General features: G+C 40.2%; 1 protein-coding gene across 1 annotated transcript in view; it reads left to right on the top strand.

Annotated features, from left to right (window-relative positions):
• The first annotated feature begins 946 nt into the window (after positions 1-946).
• Positions 947-20,033, top strand: part of CCDC126 (coiled-coil domain containing 126) — a 47,072-nt gene continuing 27,985 nt past the window's right edge. The window contains exon 1 of the mRNA XM_049894161.1: positions 947-1,176. The gene's annotated coding sequence lies outside the window, so the exon portion shown is untranslated. The remainder of the gene's footprint in view (positions 1,177-20,033) is intronic.

Consider the following 20,033-nt stretch of genomic DNA (forward strand, 5'->3'; position numbering starts at 1 on the left):
TTTGCTGTTCCATTATATTTCAGATTAGCTTGTCCATTTTCACACACACACACACGCACACACACACATACACCCACTGAGGTTTTGTCTGAAATTTAACTTAAATATATAGATAAATTTGAGGAGACTTGACATCTTTCAATATTGAATTTTCTAATTCACAAACATGTTATTTTTTTTTTTTATTTAGATCTTTAATGTCTTTCAATGCTTTTTTCATACAAGTCTTGAAGTTCTTTGGTTGATTTATTCCTAGGTACTTGATACTATTTTTGAAGCTATTGTAAATGGTTATCTTCTTCAAAATATAATTTTCTAACATTGTCATTATGCACAGATCATATAATTATGTATGTGGCAAATTTAAAACAATCTAAAGATAAATTATTACAGTTAATAAGAGGGTTTAACAAGGTTCCTAGAGACAAAATCACATTTTAAGCAATCCATATTTATTTCTAAAAATACAATTTTATAATCGCAACATACATAATTAAATCACCTATGCATAACGACAATTTTGTTTCTTCCTCAATCTTTACTCCTTTTATTTTTCTTGCCTTACCTACTGCCTAAAGACCCTCAGTGGCAGTGACGGGCATTCTTGTCTGTAGCACACTTTTAAATCACTACCAAGCCTTACAGCCTCAGTGAACAGTGTAGGAACGGCTGGTTCGCTGCGGGAACATTTGGAGTAAGACACTCACGCCCTCCTTTCAGGACGGACGCACAGTTAAAGCAGAGGGTGCGCCTTTCGCAAGCTCATCTTCCAATCCGGAAAAAGGACCCGAACGCCCCTTCTCTGGTTGCCACGCAACGGCGGCGTCCCGCGGAGAAGGCTCACGGAAGGTAGTAGCACGTGCCGCCTCTTACGCATTCGGGGACTACATCCCCCACAATGCTGCGCGCGGAGGACGGCTGGTCCCTGAAGTGGGGGAAGGGCCGGACCAGGAGGCGGAGCGGAAGCAGAGTGTGAGGGACCAGAAGAGTAAAATCTCCGCAAGCCGGGACCCAACCTCTTTCCTGACTCCGGGACCCGGCCTTGCTCCATCCCGACCAGGAGGCTGCTTCGCTATTGCGGGACGCAGGTGACGTCCGCTAATCGGCTTTCGCTGCGACGCCCCAGCTCGAGAGCCGGGCGGCTAAGGCGACCGTGAGGAGAAGCTCACAAGTCAGGTAATGGGGAAGGGGCTAGAGGCATGCGAGGGGGGCGGCATCCTGGCCGGCCTGGACCCGCGCCTCTCGCGGAGCCCCTCTGGCCCGGGCGGCTGCCCCTTTCCGCGGCGCCCCCGCCCCCCGGGCTGCCGCGTGTTGGCGGCGGAAACCCGGCTCGAGGACGGGCCAGCAGCCCCCGGCCACGGCCGGGGAAGCTCTTTGTCCCTTCCTTCGGGCCGCGTCCCTGCCTCTTCGGGTCTGACAGCCGCAGCGCGGTGGGCCCGGGGCGGAGAGGCGAGCATGGCTCCGGCTGCGCGAGCTGAGCCGAGCGACGGACCCGAGCTGCGGGGATGGAGACCTCGGCCCCCAGCTGCACTCCCTTCTTTTTCTGTTTTTGACAGCTCAGTTCTGTTCTACTTTGAGAGAGAGTCAAATGTCCCCCTTTTTACTCCCTCCTCAAAACTCATCTCCTGGCTGACTGGTAGGGATAAACTTAGGCTGGGGGACTGCGGTAGTGTTAAGAGTGGACAGCCTGGGTTCAAATTCTGATTGTGTCACGGCTGACTTTGTGACCTTGTTTAATTAATGATTCTAAGCCTGAATTTTCTTATGGATCAAATTGAGATAACAGTACACACCTTCAAGTTGTTAGAATTAAGAAATAATATATCTATAACGTGGTTCTTCATTTGATGAGAAAATCCTTTAATGTGATACTTTCATTAGCCGTAACAGAAGTGGATTCTTAAGTTGTGAGTTTTGTACTTTTGTTTGTTTAATCATTAACACCCTATTCCCTAGGCTATGTGTTTTTCACTTTATACTTTTTCCACGTTAAACCTAAGCAGATAATTCTTTAAAATATGTTGTTCTCCGCTGTTTTAAGATGGCTGAGAATGTTCTTAGAAAATTGATGACTCTTCTGTGGATCAGCTTTAGAGATAAAAGGACTTATTCACATTCCCTAGCTGTGTCCTTTGAAGATCCTTAGAGGATCTTAAGTGTTTGTTTTGGCAGAGAAAGCATCTAGGCACTCTGCAGTCTTTACCCCATGTCAACTCTTTTCTGCCTTTTTCTGCATTTCCTACTGGTTAATAATTATTTTTCTCTCTTCGGGATTGGTGTTTCCAAGTTGTATTTTTGTTCTCAGGACAAGTTGAATGAATGCAATAAATTTTATAAGGGATGACTTGAAATATTTCACATTAGTTCTTAAATTTCAATTGCTCTTGCACTGTTTCACTGAAAATTGGTGAATTGTCTTGAATTTTACTGGCATTGGTAATGAGTTTTTCTTCCAGGAAATCTTTATGATCCTAAGTAATTAAAGGAGCCCTGGTGGTGCAGTGGTTAAGTGTTTGGCTGCTAACCAAAAGGCTGGCAGTTCGAATCCACCAGCTGCCCCTCGGAAATCCTTTGGGGGCAGTTTTTGTCTGTCCTGTAGGGCCGCGATGAGCCGGAATCAACCCGACAGCGGTGGGTTTGGTTTTTTGGAAGTAATTAAAATTTATTTTTCACTTAAAGTGTCTATTCTGTACCACTTTGAGTTCAAACAGTATTGTGCAGTGTGTGAAATAACATTTTCTGAGTAAATGCTGTTTTCGAATGTACATTTATGGGGGGAAACCATGGGCCAAATAATTTTCTGTGTAATGTTTTTGTGACAGTTGTATTTTTAAGAAAGGTTTATGGGAAAGAAAAGGAGAAATCCAATGAGTGTATTTCATAAGGACAAACAGAAAGCCAGAGAGTAGTAAGTGGAAAACTTATTTAAATTGTGGAAGAAGGCATAAGTATGTAAAGATTTCTGATTCATTAAAATATATGTGGCACACCATCTCCCTGATACCAAAACCAGGTAAAGACACCACAAAAAAAGAAAATTACAGACCTATATCCCTCATGAACATAGATGCAAAAATCCTCAACAAAATTCTAGCCAATAGAATTCAACAACATATCAAAAAAATAATTCACCACGACCAAGTGGGATTTATACCAGGTATGCAAGGCTGGTTTAGTATTAGAAAAACCATTAATGTAATCCAACATATAAATAAAACAAAAGACAAAAACCAGATGATCTTATCAATTGATGCAGAAAAGGCATTTGACAAAGTTCAACACCCATTTATGATAAAAACTCTCACCAAAATAGGAATTGAAGGAAAATTCCTCAACATAATGAAGGGCATCTATGCAAAGCCAACAGCCAACATCACTCTAAATGGAGAGAACCTGAAAGCATTTCCCTTGAGAACGGGAACCAGACAAGGATGCCCTTTATCACCCCTCTTATTCAACATTGTGCTAGAGGTCCTAGCCAGAGCAATTAGGCTAGATAAAGAAATAAAGGGCATCCGGATTGGCAAAGAGGAAGTAAAATTATCTCTATTTGCAGAAGACATGATCTTATACACAGAAAACCCCAGGGAATCCTCCAGAAAACTACTGAAACTAATAGAAGAGTTTGGCAGAGTCTCAGGTTATAAAATAAACATACAAAAATCACTTGGATTCCTCGACATCAACAAAAAGAACACCGAAGAGGAAATAACCAAATCAATACCATTCACAGTAGCCCACAAGAAGATAAAATACTTAGGAATAAATCTTACCAAGGATGTAAAAGATCTATACAAAGAAAACTACAAAGCTCTACTACAAGAAATTAAAAAGGACGTACTTAAGTGGAAAAACATGCCTTGCTCATGGATAGGAAAACTTAACATAGTAAAAATGTCTATTCTACCAAAAGCCATCTATACATACAGTGCACTTCTGATCCAAATTCCAATGTCATTTTTTAAGGTGATAGGGAAACAAATCACCATCTTCATATGAAAGGGAAAGAAGCCTCGGATAGGCAAAGCATTACTGAAAGAGAAGAAGAAAGTGGGAGGCCTCACTCTGCCTGATTTCAGAACCTATTATACAGCCACAGTAGTCAAAATAGCCTGGTACTGGTACAACAATAGACACTTAGACCAGTGGAACAGAGTTGAGAACCCAGATATAAATCCATCCACATATGAGTAGCTGATATTTGACAGAGGCCCAGTGTCAGTTAACTGGGGAAAAGATAGCCTTTTTAACAAATGGTGCTGGCATAACTGGATATCCATTTGCAAAAAAATGAAACAGGACCCATACCTCACACCATGCACAAAAATTAACTCCAAGTGGATCAAAGACCTAAACATAAAGACTAAAACGATAAAGATCATGGAAGAAAAAATAGGGACAACCTTAGGAGCCCTAATGCAAGGCATAAACAGAATACAAAACATTACCAAAAATGACAAAGAGAAACCAGATAACTGGGAGCTCCTAAAAATCAAACATCTATGCGCATCTAAAGACTTCACCAAAAGAGTAAAAAGACCACCTACAGACTGGGAAAGAATTTTCAGCTATGACATCTCAGACCAGCGCCTGATCTCTAAAATCTATATGATTCTGTCAAAACTCAACCACAAAAAGACAAACCACCCAATCAAGAAGTGGGCAAAGGATATGAACACACAAACTTTACTAAAGAAGATATTCAGGCAGCTAACAGATACATGAGAAAATGCTCTCGATCATTAGCCATTAGAGAAATGCAAATTAAAACTACGATGAGATTCCATCTCACTCCAACAAGGCTGGCATTAATCCAAAAAACACAAAATAATAAATGTTGGAGAGGCTGCGGAGAGATTGGAACTCTCATACACTGCTGGTGGGAATGTAAAATGGTACAACCACTTTGGAAATCTATCTGGCGTTATCTTAAACAGTTAGAAATAGAACTACCATACAACCCAGAAATCCCACTCCTCGGAATATACCCTAGAGAAATAAGAGCCTTCACACAAACAGATATATGCACACCCATGTTTATTGCAGCTCTGTTTACAATAGCAAAAAGCTGGAAGCAACCAAGGTGTCCATCAACGGATGAATGGGTAAATAAATTGTGGTATATTCACACAATGGAATACTACGCATCGATAAAGAACAGTGACGAATCTGTGAAACATTTCATAACATGGAGGAACCTGGAAGGCATTATGCTGAGTGAAATTAGTCAGAGGCAAAAGGACAAATATTGTATAAGACCACTATTATAAGATCTTAAGAAATAGTATAAACTGAGAAGAACACATACTTTTGTGGTTACGAGGTGGGGAGGGAGGGAGGGTGGGAGAGGGTTTTTTACTGATTAATTAGTAGATAAGAACTGCTTTAGGTGAAGGGAAGGACAATACTCATTACATGGAAGGTCAGCTCAATTGGACTGGACCAAAAGCAAAGAAGTTTCCGGGATAAACTGAATGTTTCAAAGGTCAGCGGAGCAATGGCGGGGGTTTGGAGACCATGGTTTAAGGGGACTTCTAAGTCAATTGGCAAAATAATTCTATTATGAAAACATTCTGCATCCCACTTTGAAATATGGCGTCTGGGGTCTTAAATGCTAACAAGCGGCCAACTAAGATGCATCAATTGGTCTCAACCCACCTGGATCAAAGGAGAATGAAGAACACCAAGGTCACACGATAACCAAGAGCCCAAGAGACAGCAAGGGCCACATGAACCAGAGACCTACATCATCCTGAGACCAGAAGAACTAGTTGGTGCCCGGCCACAATCGATGACTGCCCTGACAGGGAGCACAACAGAGACCCCTGAGGGAGCAGGTGATCAGTGGGATGCAGACCGCAAATTCTCATAAAAAGACCATACTTAATGGTCTGACTGAGACTAGAGGAATCCCGGCGGTCATGGTCCCCAAACCTTCTGTTGGCACAGGACAGGAACCATTCCCAAAGACAACTCATCAGACATGAAAGGGACTGGACAGTAGGTAGGAGAGAGATGCTGATGAGGAGTGATCTAATTATTTCAGGTGGACACTTGAGACTGTGTTGGCATCTCCTGTCTGGACGGGGGATGGGAGGATAGAGAGAGTAGGAAGCTGGCAAAATTGTCACGAAAGGAGAGACTGGAAGGGTTGACTCATTAGGGGGAGAGCAAGTGGGACTACGGAGTAAGGTGTATATAAACTTATATGTGACAGTCTGACTTGATTTGTAAGCGTTCACTTGAAGCTCAATAAAAGTTAATAAAAAAAATACGTGGCAAAAATGCTTGTTTTGAAAAAAAAATTTTTTTATGTTAATGCTATTTAGTGCAGCATATGACAAGAGTGATGACTAGGGAAATAGGAGACCTTGGTTCGTGTCCTGGCTCTGTCATTATATGTGTAACCTTAGGTGCCTTTGTAGTCCTCAATTTCCTCACCTCTAAAATAGTGAATTGGTCTGATTCCAAGGACTCTTCTAGCTTAGCCTTTTAATGATAAAGGTTTTTTAAAAAAATATATTTTTTTATTTTGTTGTTGTTGAGAATATACCCAGGAAAACATAACATCAATAAACAGTTTCTACATGCACCATTTAGTGACATTGATTACATTCTTCAAACTTCTGCAACCGTTCTCACCCTCTTTTTCTGAGTTGTTCCACCCTCATTAACTAAATTTGACTGCCCTCTAAGGTTCCTGTCTAATCTTTTGAGTTGCGTTTGTCAGTTCGATCCCATATAAAAACCCACCAAACCAAACCCACTGCCGTCGAGTCAATTCTGACTCATAGCGATCCTGTAGGACCGAGTCCCCCACATGTCTGTCAGTTAGTTGTACTATAGGGGCTTGCCTGTTGCTGTGATGCTGGAAGCTATACCACAGGTATTGATACCAGCAGGGTCACCCATGGTGGACAGGTTTCAGCTGTGCATCCAAACTAAGACAGACTAGGAAGAAGGACCCAGCAGTATACTTCTAAAAAGAATTAGTGAGTGAAAACCTTATGAATAGCGTCAGAACATTGTCTGATACCGTGCTGGAAGATGAGCTCCCCAGGTTGGAAGGAACTCAAAATATGACTGGGGAAGAACTGCCTCCTCAAAGCAGAGTCAACCTTAATGACATGGATGGAGTCAAGCTTTCAGGACCTTCATTTGCTGTTGTGACATGACTCAAAATGAGAAGAAACAGCTGCAAACATCCATTTATAACTGGGACCTGGAATGTACGAATTATGAATCTAGGAAAATTGGAAATCATCAAAAATGAAATGGAAGGCATAAAGATCAATATCCTAGGCATTAGTGAGCTGAAATGGACTGGTATTGGTTATTTTGAATTGGACAACCATATGGTCTACTATGCTGGGAACAACAACTTGAAGAGGAATGACATCGCATTCATCGTCAAAAAGAACATTTCAAGAACTATCCTGAATTACAACATTGTCAGTGATAGGATAATATCCATATGCCTACAAGGAAGATCAGTTAACATGGCTATTATTCAGATTACACACCAACCACTAAGGCCGAAGATGAAGAAATTGAAGATTTTTACCAACTTCTGCAGTCTGAAATTGATCACACATGCAATCAGGATGCAGTGATAATTACTGGTGATTGGAAAGTGATAGTTGGAAACGAAGAAGGATTAGTAGTTGGAAAATATTGACTTGGTGATAGAAACTATGTTGGAGATCGCATAATAGAATTTTGCAAGACCAATGACTTCTTCATTGCAAATACTTTTTTTCACCAACATAAATGGTGACTATACACATGAACCTCACCAGATGGAATGTACAGGAATCGAATTGACTATATCTGTGGAAAGAGACGATGGTCAAGCTCAATATCATCAGTCAGAACAAGGCCAGGGGCCGACTGTGGAACAGACCATCAATTGCTCATATGCAAGTTCAAGTTGAAACTGAAAAAAATTAGAACAGGTCCACAAGAGCCAAAGTATGACCTTGAGTATATCCCACCTAAATTTAGAGACCATCTCAAGAATAGATTTGACATGTTGAACACTAGTGACCGAAGACCAGATGAGTTGTGGAATGACATCAAGGATATCATACGTGAAGAAAGCAAGAGGTCATTAGAAAGACAGGAAAGAAAGAAAAGACCAAAGTGGATGTCAAAAGAGACTCTGAAACTTGCTCTTGAATGTTGAGTGGCTAAAGGAAAAGGAAAAAATGATGAAGTAAAACAAATGAACAGAAGATTTCAAAGGGCGTCTCGAGAAGACAAAGTAAAGTATTATAATGACATGTGCAAAGAGCTGGAGTTGGAGAACCAAAAGGGACGAACACGCTCGTCATTTCTCAAGCTGAAAGAACTGAAGAAAAAATTCAAGCCTTGAGTTGCAATAGTGAAGGATTCTACAGGGAAAATATTAAACGACACAGGAAGCATCAAAAGAAGGTGAAAGGAGTACTCAGAGTCATTATACCAAAAAGAATTGGTCAACATTCAACCATTTCAAGAAGTAACATATGATCAGGAACTGATGGTTCTGAGGAAAGAAATCCAAGCTGCACTGAAGGCATTGGTGGAAAACAAAGCTGCAGGAATTGACGGAATGTCAGTTGAGATGTTGAAACTAATGGAGGCAGTGCTGGAAGTGCTCACTTGTCTATGCCAAGCAACACAGAAGGCAGCTACCTGGCCAATCGACTGGAAGCGATCCATATTTATGCCTATTTCCAAGAAAGGTGATCCAACTGAATGCAGAAATTATCGAACAATATCATTAATAAAAAAAAAAAAACCCCAAGCAAAATTTTGCTGAAGATCACTCAAAAGTAGCTGTAGCAGTATATCAACAGGGAACTGCCGGAAATTCAGGCCAGATTCAGAAGAGGACGTGGAACCAGGGATATCATTGCTAATGTCAGATGGATCCTGGCTGAAAGCAGAGAATACCAGAAGGATGTTTACCTGTGTTTTATTGACTGTGCAGAGGCATTCACCTGTATGGATCATAACAAATTATGGATAATATTGCGAAGAATGGGAATTCCCGAATGCTGAATTGTGCTCATGAGGAACCTGTACATAGATCAAGAGGCAGTTGTTTGAACAGAACAAGAGGATACTGTGTGGTTTAAAGTCAGGAAAGGTGTGCGTCAGGGTTGTATCCTTTCACCATACCTATTCAATCTGTATGCTGAGCACATAATCCGAGCTGGATTATATGAAGAATAATGGGGCATCAGGATTGGTGGAAGACTCATTAACTTGTGTTATGCAGATGACACAACCTTACTTGCTGAAAGCGAAGAGGACTTGAAACACTTATTGATAAAGATCAAAGACCACAGCCTTCAGTATGAATTGCACCTCAGCGTAAAACAAAACAAAAATCCTCACAATTGGACCAGTAAGCAATATCATGATAAATGGAGAAAAGATTGAAGTCATCAATGATTTCATTTTACTTGGATCAATAATCAACACCCATGAAAGCAGTAGTCAAGAAATTAAAAGATACATTGCATTGGGCAAGTCTGCTGCAAAGAACCTCTTAAAAGTGTTGAAAAGCAAGGTGTCACCTTGAAGACTAAGGTACGTGTCATGGATTGAATTGTGTCCACCCAAAATATGTGTTAACTTGGTTAGGCCATGATTCCCAGAATTGTGTGCTTGTCCTCCATTTTGTGATTTTCCTATGTGTTATAAATCAAAATCTCTGCCTGTGGTTAAAGAAGATTAGGGTGGGCTATAACATCCTTACTCAGGTCACACCCCTGATCCAATGTAAAGGGTGTTTCCCTGGGGTGTGGCCTGCACCACCTTTTATCTTACGAGAGATGAAAGGGAAGCAAGCAGAGAGTTGGCGACCTTATACCACCAAGAAAGCAGTGCCAGGAGCAGAGCGGGATCTTTGGATCTGAGGTTCCTGCGCAGAGATGCTCCCAGACCAAGGGAAGATTGATGATAAGGACCTTCCTCTAGAGCCGACAAAGAGAGAAAGCCTCTGCCTGGAGCTGATGCCCTGAATTTGGACTTGTAGCCTACTAGACAGCGAGAGAATATATTCCTCTTTGTTAAAGCCATCCCCTTGTGTTATAGCAGCACTAGATGACTAAGACAGTGCACCTGACCCAAGCCATGGTATTTTCAGTGGCATCATATGCCTGTGAAAGCTGGACAGTGAATAAGCAAGACAGAAGAAGAAATCGATGCCTTTGAATTGTGGTGTTGGTGAAGAACATTGAATATACCATGGACTGCCAAAAGAACAAACCAATCTGTCTTGGAAGAAGTACAATCAGAATGCTCCTTAGAAGCAAGGATGGTAAGAGTACTTCTTACATACTTTGGACATATCGTCAGTAGAGATCAGTCCCTGGAGAAGGACATCATGCTTGTAAAGTATAGGGTCAATGAAAAAAGAGGAAGACTGTCAACAAGATGGACTGACAGTAGCCGCAACAATGGGCTTAAACATAACGATGATTGTGGGCATTGTGCAGGATTGGGCAGTGTTTTGTTCTCTTGTACATAGGGTTGCTATGAGTCAGAAGTAACTCAACAGCACCTAACCACAACAACAACAGGACAGAGTAGAACTGCCCTATAAGGTTTCCAAGGAGCGCCTGGGGGATTCCAACTGCGGACCTTTTGCTTAGCAGCCGTAGCTCTTAACTGCTATGCCACCAGGGTTTCCTGATCCAATATAGTTCTTAAAAAAGCATAATGCTCAAGGCAGACATGTTTTACTAGTTACACTATTGTTTGGTTTTAAGAAAACTTGAGAGGATGTTTTTGGTTTGAAGTTTAAAGATTATCTCAGGTCAAGTTTTAGGCGTTTATCCAACCTTTATGGCTCCAGTAAGTCTGCAGTCCAAGAGAATTTGAAATTCCATTCAGCATTTCTCCCCTTTTGATCAGGATTCTTCTGTGGAATCTTTGATCAAAATGTTCGGTAATGGTAGCTGGGCACCATCCAGTTCTTCTTGTCTCATGACAAAGGAGGCAGTTGTTTGTGGAGGCAATTAGTCACACATTCCATATCCTCCTCCTGTTCCTGATTCTCTTTCTTCCTCTGTTGTTTTAGTCAAACAGACACCAATCTTTGTGCCTTGGCTATCCACTTGCAAGCTTTTAAGACCCCAGGCACTTCTTATTGAAGCAAGAGGTAGAACAAAGGCACTGAACGTGTTATTAGGCCAATTAACTGGGATGTCCCATTAAACCATGACCTAAACCTTGGAGGTTTTTTTAATGTGGAAAAAATGATGTAACACTCTCTTGGTCATTTATTTGTGTCTTAGGGTTTTGTTTTTTGGTTTTTTACTCCAGGTCATACAGTTCTCCCAACCCACCTTGAGGAAAGGGATGCACATGAAAGGACAGAAGCTGCTAGAAATCAATCTCTACCACCAGTTCTTCCCTCTCTTTTGTGAGCTAGCTGCACATGCTTTCTCTTCATTTTTGACATGCTTAGTTCCCCCTCTCTATATCACTTTTTTTTTATTCATAGCCTGTTTATCTGTTTTGTCTGTTTCTTTAAAAGTTTAGCTTGTCAGTTCCCTGACCCAACTTCATTATTTATTTTTGTGAATTCCTTCCTTTTCAGTTCCTACGGCCAACTCCCTGGTTTTCTTATGTCTGATTAGGCTGTGTTTTTGTAGGGAGTCTTTTGCAAGTAGTCCAGTGGTAGTGTGGTCAGCTGTGGAAGGGGAAATGGGGTTCGATAACTCAAAACATGATTGGCTGAGGCTGTGGGCAGGGCAAGTTCTATGATTGAGGTATTTTTTACTGCCTAGTGTATTTTGGAAACCTTGGTGGTGTAGTGGTTAAGTGCTACAGCTGCTATCCAGAAGATCAGCAGTTCGAATCTGCCAGGTGCTTCTTGGAAACGCTATGAGGCAGCTATACTCTGTCTTACAGGGTTGCTATAGGGTCACTATGAGTCGAAATTGACTCTACAGCTGTGAGTTTTTTTTTGTTTGTTTGTTTTAATATATTTTAGAGTGAATCATGTCAAGTATTGCGTGTGAGAACCATCGTATTTTAAAAGTTTAGTTTGGTACTTTTAATAGAAATATTGTTAAGTTTTACTGCAGCACAGTGATTAAGTAGCTTCCCTTTGGCTCTAACGCTTTATATTTTTATCCCTGCCTGGCTTTACCCTTTTTATTTATCTATCTTTTTGCTCTTCAGTGCCATTGTCTTCTTTTTCCTCTCCCAAATATGCCATCTAAAAATGGTCTGTTGTCTTGAGATATATTTCTATATCCCAGCTAGAGTTTAGTGTAGCTTCTCTTGAGGCAGTTTATATTTTAAATCTTAGATCTAATTATGGAGTGGCTGTCTATACCCTTTGTTATTTTTTTTTCCCCAAATGTTTCTCCCATGTTGTTTCTCTGCTTTTGTGTTCCAGAACCAATAATATTTTAGAGTTTGAAAAATTATGTTTAAAATGCTTAATAAAAGTTTTAATACATTGGCAGTTTGCTACCTAGATTTTATTCCATATCCAATCTTGTCATTGCCCTGTTTGTATTAGAAAATGCCAATAAGAATATGTTTTTCTGGGTAAAATCACCTTATCAGATATTTCTCAGATATGTAGAGAAAATATTTTAGGAATAGGCTTTTTTCCTTGAAATTACATTCCACGGTCAGGTCTGTGGAGGGCTCATTTCTGAGTCTTTTTGGAGAGAATCATCTGAACCTCTGAGTGCTGGTGAACAGACTGTGGCTTTTGTAATAAATACCTTCCCTCTGTAAAATGCCTTAGGCTAGTAAGCAGTGATTCCTGTAGCACCGTTGGCCAACTGAGAGCTGTTTGCTAATTGTTTTCATTGCTGTTAGTAGTTACTTTAGTTAGAGCCCTGAATAAATGCAAAAAATGGGATTTGAAGGCGATTTTATGGTGGGCTTGGGTTTTGGTTTAGCTACTCAAATAACAACCAGCACCTCAGTGTTCGTATAAAAATACAAGGAAGCACTTCAAGACTGGCAATGTGAAATGCAGTGCTTTAAAAAATTTTTTGACTGCAACCCACAGCAACAGGTCTTCATATATCAAGACTCCACAGTTGTATACCTGTGTGTGTGCATATGTCTCTGTGCACACACACACACCTGAAACAAAAGTTTCACAAAACAAAATCTGTAGTGTGTGTAGTCTGTTCTGATGGTTTCTATTTTATTTTGTTTTTTAAAGTGCCATTTGCAACCTGTTAAGTTGGCTTTTGTTCCCTGCTTTTGAAAAACACTAAAGCTTTGGACTGAGAGGTTGGTTGCCCGATTTCCCCCTATTTGTTCAACACTGGATAGTCATTAATCCTTTTTGTGCTTCACTTTATCTTTAAAATGAGGTGGTTTTAGTTTAAATATTCAGTGATTTTTTGTCTTTACTTTTCTCTAGTAATAGTGTTAGACTAATACATTTGTTTTTAGGTCCTTGCTAGAGAGAAAGTCCTTAAACATCCAGTTGTTTACATGGTGTGCTGTTAGGCAAGTGGCATAATACAGCTTTGAATAGCCCTTTTTTCCAAAAAGCTTGTAAATTCGAGTGGAGATGTGAGGTCTATAATAAATATAAAAATTAGGAAAAAAATTTCTCCCATGTTGTTTCTCTGCTTTTGTGTTCCAGAACCAAGAATATTTTAGAGTTTGAAAAGTTATTTTTAAAATGCTTAATAACAGTTTTAATACATTGGCAGTTTGCTACCTAGATTTTATTCCATATCCAATCTTGTCACTGCCCTGTTCGTATTAGAAAATGCCAATAAGAATATGTTTTTCCGGATAAAATCACCTTATCAGATCATTACTCTTCCTGAATGTTACCAAACAGTGGAACTGCCCTTCTCCTAAGAAAGGGGAATGTAGAGCTTTCTTTGTTGGTGAGTTTCCTTCTATTCAGTTTGGGTGTTTTCTCCCGACCAGGCCGTTCCCTCTCATTTTCATTTGTTTGTACTTGAGGAGAATAGGAATAGGAATTTACTGCCTGCTCGCAAGATTCTGGTCAGAAAAGAATTTTAACGGTTTTTCTTGGAGGGAAGTTGGAACCAGACTATACCTGCTCTTCTCAGATCAAATGTTTCTTCCTCAGACGGCCTGCCTTGGCCCCACATCTCATGTAGATTTCCCCAGTCATTTGCTCTCACACCACCATATTTTCTTCATAGCACTTATCCCAAGCTGAAATTCGCTTTTTCTTTGCTAGTTTATTGCCTCTCCTACTGAAGCATAAACTCCAGAAGAACTGAAATCCTGTCTATCCTGTTCCACCATCATCTCTAGTGCTTAGACTAGTTTTTGGCACACACAGAGAGGTGGGTGGATGGATGGATGGGTGGATGTATGGCCGCCATTGGGTTAATTTGGAGTCATAGCGGGTTTAATAAATATTGGGAATGAATGAGTGAACAAATAATGAGCAAACCTCATTCTGTCATGCTTGAGATGAAACTGCATGTAGCAAAGGTTGTGTTTGAGTCTGGGCTTTTCTGTACTCTTCCCCCTAATTTTTTTTCCCCCTTGGAAAATTGGATCTTTTTTATCAGTATATTTGCTGATTATGGTGAAGGTCCTTACATCCAGAGGACCTTGTAGTTATCTTTTACTTCATATTTTTTTTTTATCGTAGTTTTTTGGCCTACGTAAAAAACTAAGATCTGTGATTTCTTAAATCCTTCTTGAAGTGACTTTGCAATACTTTGAGTTGCCTGAATAATGCTTATTTGAAACCTTAATGTGCCAACTTTATAATTTTATAAATAATCTAAATTATGTAATCAGGATTTTAGGATCATTGCTCTAAACTGCCATTACTGTTTTCTGGTTACTTTTTTTTTTTTTTTAATTCAGAAAGAATAACAAAGCTTTATTCAATGTTATAATTCATTCAGTATTTACAAACAGTTTACCCAGTTGGAGGTAAAGGAGGTAGTGTAGTATAGAGAAAAACCTAGACAATGAGTCAGGACCTGTGGTCTAGACCAGCGCAGCTTCTGCCACTAACTAGTTGTCTCACTTTAGGCAGGCATTAACATCTCTGGGCTTTAGGATCTTCATTTGAAATGTGAGAGGATTGGATTAGATTTCTTTTCAGGTTCTTCTAGCCCAGAAATGGATAATTGAAGATACTTTAATTTTACCTCCAACTTTCCATCCTCTGCCCCTTCTCCTTCCCCCCCCCCCGAAAAAAATTGCAGGCAGGTCATATTGCCATGCCTATGTGAATGAGAGGCTGTAAGGAAGCATGCTTGGTAAACGGAAATATATAAATGGTAAGAAGTTATTGTTCCACCTGTGTGAGACAGTTGGGTCGCCACGAGTTGGAATTGACTTGATGGAACTAACAATAAGGACAACAGCATGAGACAGTGAGAAGACTGGCTTGATTAGGGGAGATATTTTGGGGGCTAATGGGAAATAAATTTGGTTTTTGTAGACTGGTTTATGGAGGACCATGAGAACTAATGAGAAAAGTTTTATGTGGGTTTGGTAAAACATCTCCTTTATAGCTCAAATTATTCAAATTATTAAGAATTAGTGGTACTGTTTACCCGATGTTGATAAAGATTAATATTTATTGAATAGAATAGTATGAGGTATTATTTAATCACTACCAGTAGTAGGTAGGTACTTTTGTCCCCATTTCATAAGTGAGGACATTGAGACAGAAAGTGATAAAACAACTGCTCAAGGTTTTAAAGATAGTAGAACATGTAATAATTTCATATTGAAATGATAAACAGTAACTTGAGGCTGGAGGTAGGGTGGAGAATGGGAGTGTAACTATTTGAAGAGGCGACACTTGAGCTAAGTACTAGAGGATGAACAGGAACAAGCCATAGGCAGTACATTCAAACAGGAAAATAGTTGTATAGCCCCTGAGGTCAGAAGGAGCTTGGTGTGTTTTGGCTAGTGTAGCTGTAGTGTAGTGAGCAAGGAGGGAGTGGTGTGAGATTAGAACAGAGAGATGAGTCGACCAAACCCATTGCCGTCCAGTCAATTCCGACCCATAGCGACCATATAGTACACAGTAGAACTGCCCCACAGAGTTTCTCAAGGCTGTAAATCCTTACAGAAGCAGACTGGCACATCTTTCTCCTGCAGAGCTGCTGGTGGGTTCAAATCACTGCCCTTTCATTTAGCAGCTGAGGCTTAACCACTGCACTACCAGGGCTCCTTCCAGGGAGATGAGTAGAAGTCTAATTATGCTAAGCCTTGTGGACCATCATACAGAGTTTGAATTTTATTCTAAGTGCAGTGGGGAACTATTAAATGGGAGTGATGTGCTGTGACTTTTGTTTTTGGAAACACTTTGGTTGCTCTGAGAAGAGTGAATTGAGATGGGTTTGGAGAGGAAGCTGGGAGACTGCTTTAGAAGAAAGTAGCTGCAGGAATCCAGTGGGCGCTGAAGTTACTTGGACCACACTTTGCTGCCCTTCTTCAGGTCTAGTACTTTACAGATACTTCGTTTTAAGTGTGTCTTCTCTCCTCAATTCTTCCAACTTTGTTTCATGTGGACTATAATTCCTTTTGTAATCTGGGCAATAAGGTGAGAATTTTCCTTTGGGAATCCTAAAAAAACGTTTAGCAGTCTTAGATCAAAATAATAACGAAGGCGACGATGATTTTATTTTTTCTAGTTGTTACTTGGGGTGGTTTTGAAGTTTTTTAATTTTTGTTTTAAAAATGATTAGTAGGCAGTATAGGGGCCTAGAAGTTAGGATCGAAAAGTTTTTAGATTGTAAACTATTACAGTGGAGAAAGGACTCTAAGGACTGTACTAGGTGGTGCCTGTAAGATCTCAGTGGCTGTGTTGGCCTACTAGAATTCCAGTTAGAGTTCTCTGCCCTGACCTAGGTGGCCTTCCAGTACCTGGACCAGTACTTGTAAAGAAAAATTGGGGAGGTTCAAGGCGCAGGTTTCTCTGCCATTCACAGCTTTGAACATTGCCCAGAAAGAAGAGACATTGAAACCCCTTCATTTTTTCTTTCTTCCCTAAAGTTTGATTCTAAGAATTATTTCCCTTACTAATCTTTAAATGGAAACCCTGGTGGCATAGTGGTTAAGAGCTACTGCTGCTAACCAAAAGGTCGGCAGTTCGAATTCACCAGGTGCTCCTTGGAAACCCTATGGAGCAGTTTCTGCTCTGTCCTGTAGGGTTGCTATGAGTCGGAATTGACTTGATGGCAAGGGTTTTGTTTTTTTTTTGGTAATCACTAAATTCCAGAATTAAATTACCTTAATGACAGAATTAAATAACAATTCTAGTTGTTAAAGAATTCAAAGCTTCTCTCTCTTTCTTTTTTTTTTTTTTGGTATGAAATCACAGAACAGAACAGAACAGTGTATTCATATTGATCCTAGGAACTAAGGTGGTACCAGTGGAAATTCCTTTCTCTCTATTCCACCCTCAACCCTGCCTAGTAAATACATGTCTAGCCCACCCTGGCAGAAATGACTTGGATTTCAGCAGAGGCTACCTGTTTCCTATGGGTTGCTTTAGGAATTCCTCATGGGTCTTTGAATTGTTCAGCCATTTGTCAGATATAAGCTGGCTGGCTCTAGGCCATCTTTTTAACTTGAAGAAGGCTCCAGGTATCCTTTCTTCCCAATAGCTCCCATACTTACTTTATTCCTTGGTGTTCTTTCATAATTGGGTAGAGTGGCGTGAAGTGTCTTTGCTATTCCCAAAGACAAATGGTTTTCATATTAAACATTTAATGCTTATTCCTACAGGAGAACATATAACAAACATGTGCAAATTACAAAGCATGTAGAGTTCTTACTGTAGTAGTCCTGGTAAAAGTACCTGATTCCCTTCTGACATGGGCTTTTGCTTCTGATTTTATTTCAATGAGAGCTGTGCTGAGGAGACACATGGCATACAAAGTCAAGACATGACCCTTTTATTCATGAAGGCCTCTTTTCCCAATCTGATGGTACATCAGACCTTAATATACAGTCAATACAGAGATAGAAGGGTTGCTTTAAAGTTTACAATTTAAATTTATGGGTACCTCCACACTTTGAGAGACGGTAGATTTAAACTAGGCCTCTTGTTTCCTGGAAGTTTTCACTTTGGGGGCACATCCTCACTTGCTGTGCCTTCTACCTTGTTCACTACCAGTATGTTTTCTCTCTGTCTCATGTTGGTACTACCACTCATCTTTTAAGCAAAATTCATGATGGTATTGAGCCAACCTTTCATTCTTAAGCTTGCACTTAACTTGGAAGGACTTTACTTCTCATAAATTAGGCTCCCCGTGTTTGACTAGTTTTTTTTTTTTTCCTGCAAATCTGTTCTCTAATGCCATTGCAGTTTTGGAATTTGTTACTTTTGTGGAGTTTTGTGAAACCTATGAGTTTTAAAAGTCTGGGTTTAAGAAACCTTTCTAAAGGAAAGGAGAGACCCTGAATTGGTAGAGATTCTATCTCTTGTCAAAGTTTAGGGCTCCAGTCACTTGGCTTGGGTAAAAATCTTAGGCAGGTGAATCTCTCTAAGCCTTATTTTGATTATCTTTAAAATGAGAATAAAATTATAACAAAAGCAACAACAACAATAATAGTTTCTTTATGGGGTTATTGCAAATATTAACTGAAATAGTCCTTGTGAAGTGTTTACCTCAGTTAGGCAGATAATAAGCGTAATAATCGTTCACTGCTGGTGTTCCTGCTGCTACTGGTAGATTGTCATTGCTGTAGAAGAAGGAACAGTGGTTAAGAGACTAAGCTGTGAATTCTCTCTCTACCACTATCCAGTTGTAAGACCTGGGCAAGTTATTTAACTTCTTTCTGCTTCAGTTTTCTTACCTTTTAAGTGAGGCTGTCACTAGTATGGAAACCTTGGTGGCGTAGTGGTTAAGTGTTATGGCTGCTGACCAAAAAGGTCATCAATTCGGCTCTACCGGGCACTCCTAGGAAACTCTATGGGGGCAGTGCTACTCTGTCCTATAAGGTTGCTATGAGTTGGAAACAACTGGATGGCAGTGGGTTTGGGTTTTTTTTTTATTATTATTGCTAGTATGGAAACCTGGTGGTACGGTGGCTAAGAGCTCAGCTGCCAACCAAAAGGTCGGCAGTTTGAATCTACCAGCCGCTCCTTGGAAACCCTATGATGTGGCTCTACTCTGTCCTGTAGGGTCGCTATGAGTTGGAATCGATGGCAATGGGTTTAGTTTTTTTTTTTTTTTTAAGGGTTATTGTGAGGATTAAAGGAGTTAATTGATAAAAACACTTAGAGCACTATCTGGTATGTAATAAGTGATTGTAGTAATGGTTGTTGTCATTTAATTGGCGTGCCCTATTGCCTGTGGTTTCAAATCTCTTTCTTTTTGGTTGTATGTATAGAGGCCCAGACTTTATGGCCTGCCATTTTAAACTTCATCTGCCAAAATACCTAGGAATCTATGTTCTCAGTTCTCTGGTGATGTCACTTTTCTGTCTTTGTTGTCATACCCACCCTTAGAACTCTGTTGTGACTGCTTCAGTACAGGTCCCAGTTGATTCCCCACGGGCTGCTAGGTCAGGTAGTGTGGCACACAGTCCATATTTGAAAGACAGTAAAGTGTTACAAAAGGAGCCCTGGTGGCACAATGGTTAAGCACTTGGCTGCTAACTGAAAGGTTGGCTGTTGGAACCCACCCAGCAAGCTTGGAGGGAGAACGACCTGGTGTTCTGCTTTTGTAAAGATTACAGCCTAGAAAACCCTGTGGAACAGTTCTACTCTATCACATGGGGTCACTATGAGTTGGAATTAACTCAACGGCACACAACAAGAACAACAGCAAAGGGTTACAAAGGAAGAATAAATTTAATATAAATACATACAAAAAACTTTTTAAAAAATGCTTGGAAATACAGAATTTCTACTTTCTGAGTGCAAATGTAAAATCTCTATAGAAAAAAATATTAGGTTATGGTTACCTGACTTTGCTAAATGTTCAGTAATCCAGTATCGATATTGGTATTTTTATAAGATCTGAAGGGATTTATTCTGGGTACGGTAACTCAAGAAGACATAAACAGAAGTAGAAAATTTG

The sequence above is a fragment of the Elephas maximus genome, chromosome 8, assembly GCF_024166365.1.
Source record: "Elephas maximus indicus isolate mEleMax1 chromosome 8, mEleMax1 primary haplotype, whole genome shotgun sequence".
In the NCBI taxonomy this organism is placed as follows: Eukaryota; Metazoa; Chordata; class Mammalia; order Proboscidea; family Elephantidae; genus Elephas; species Elephas maximus.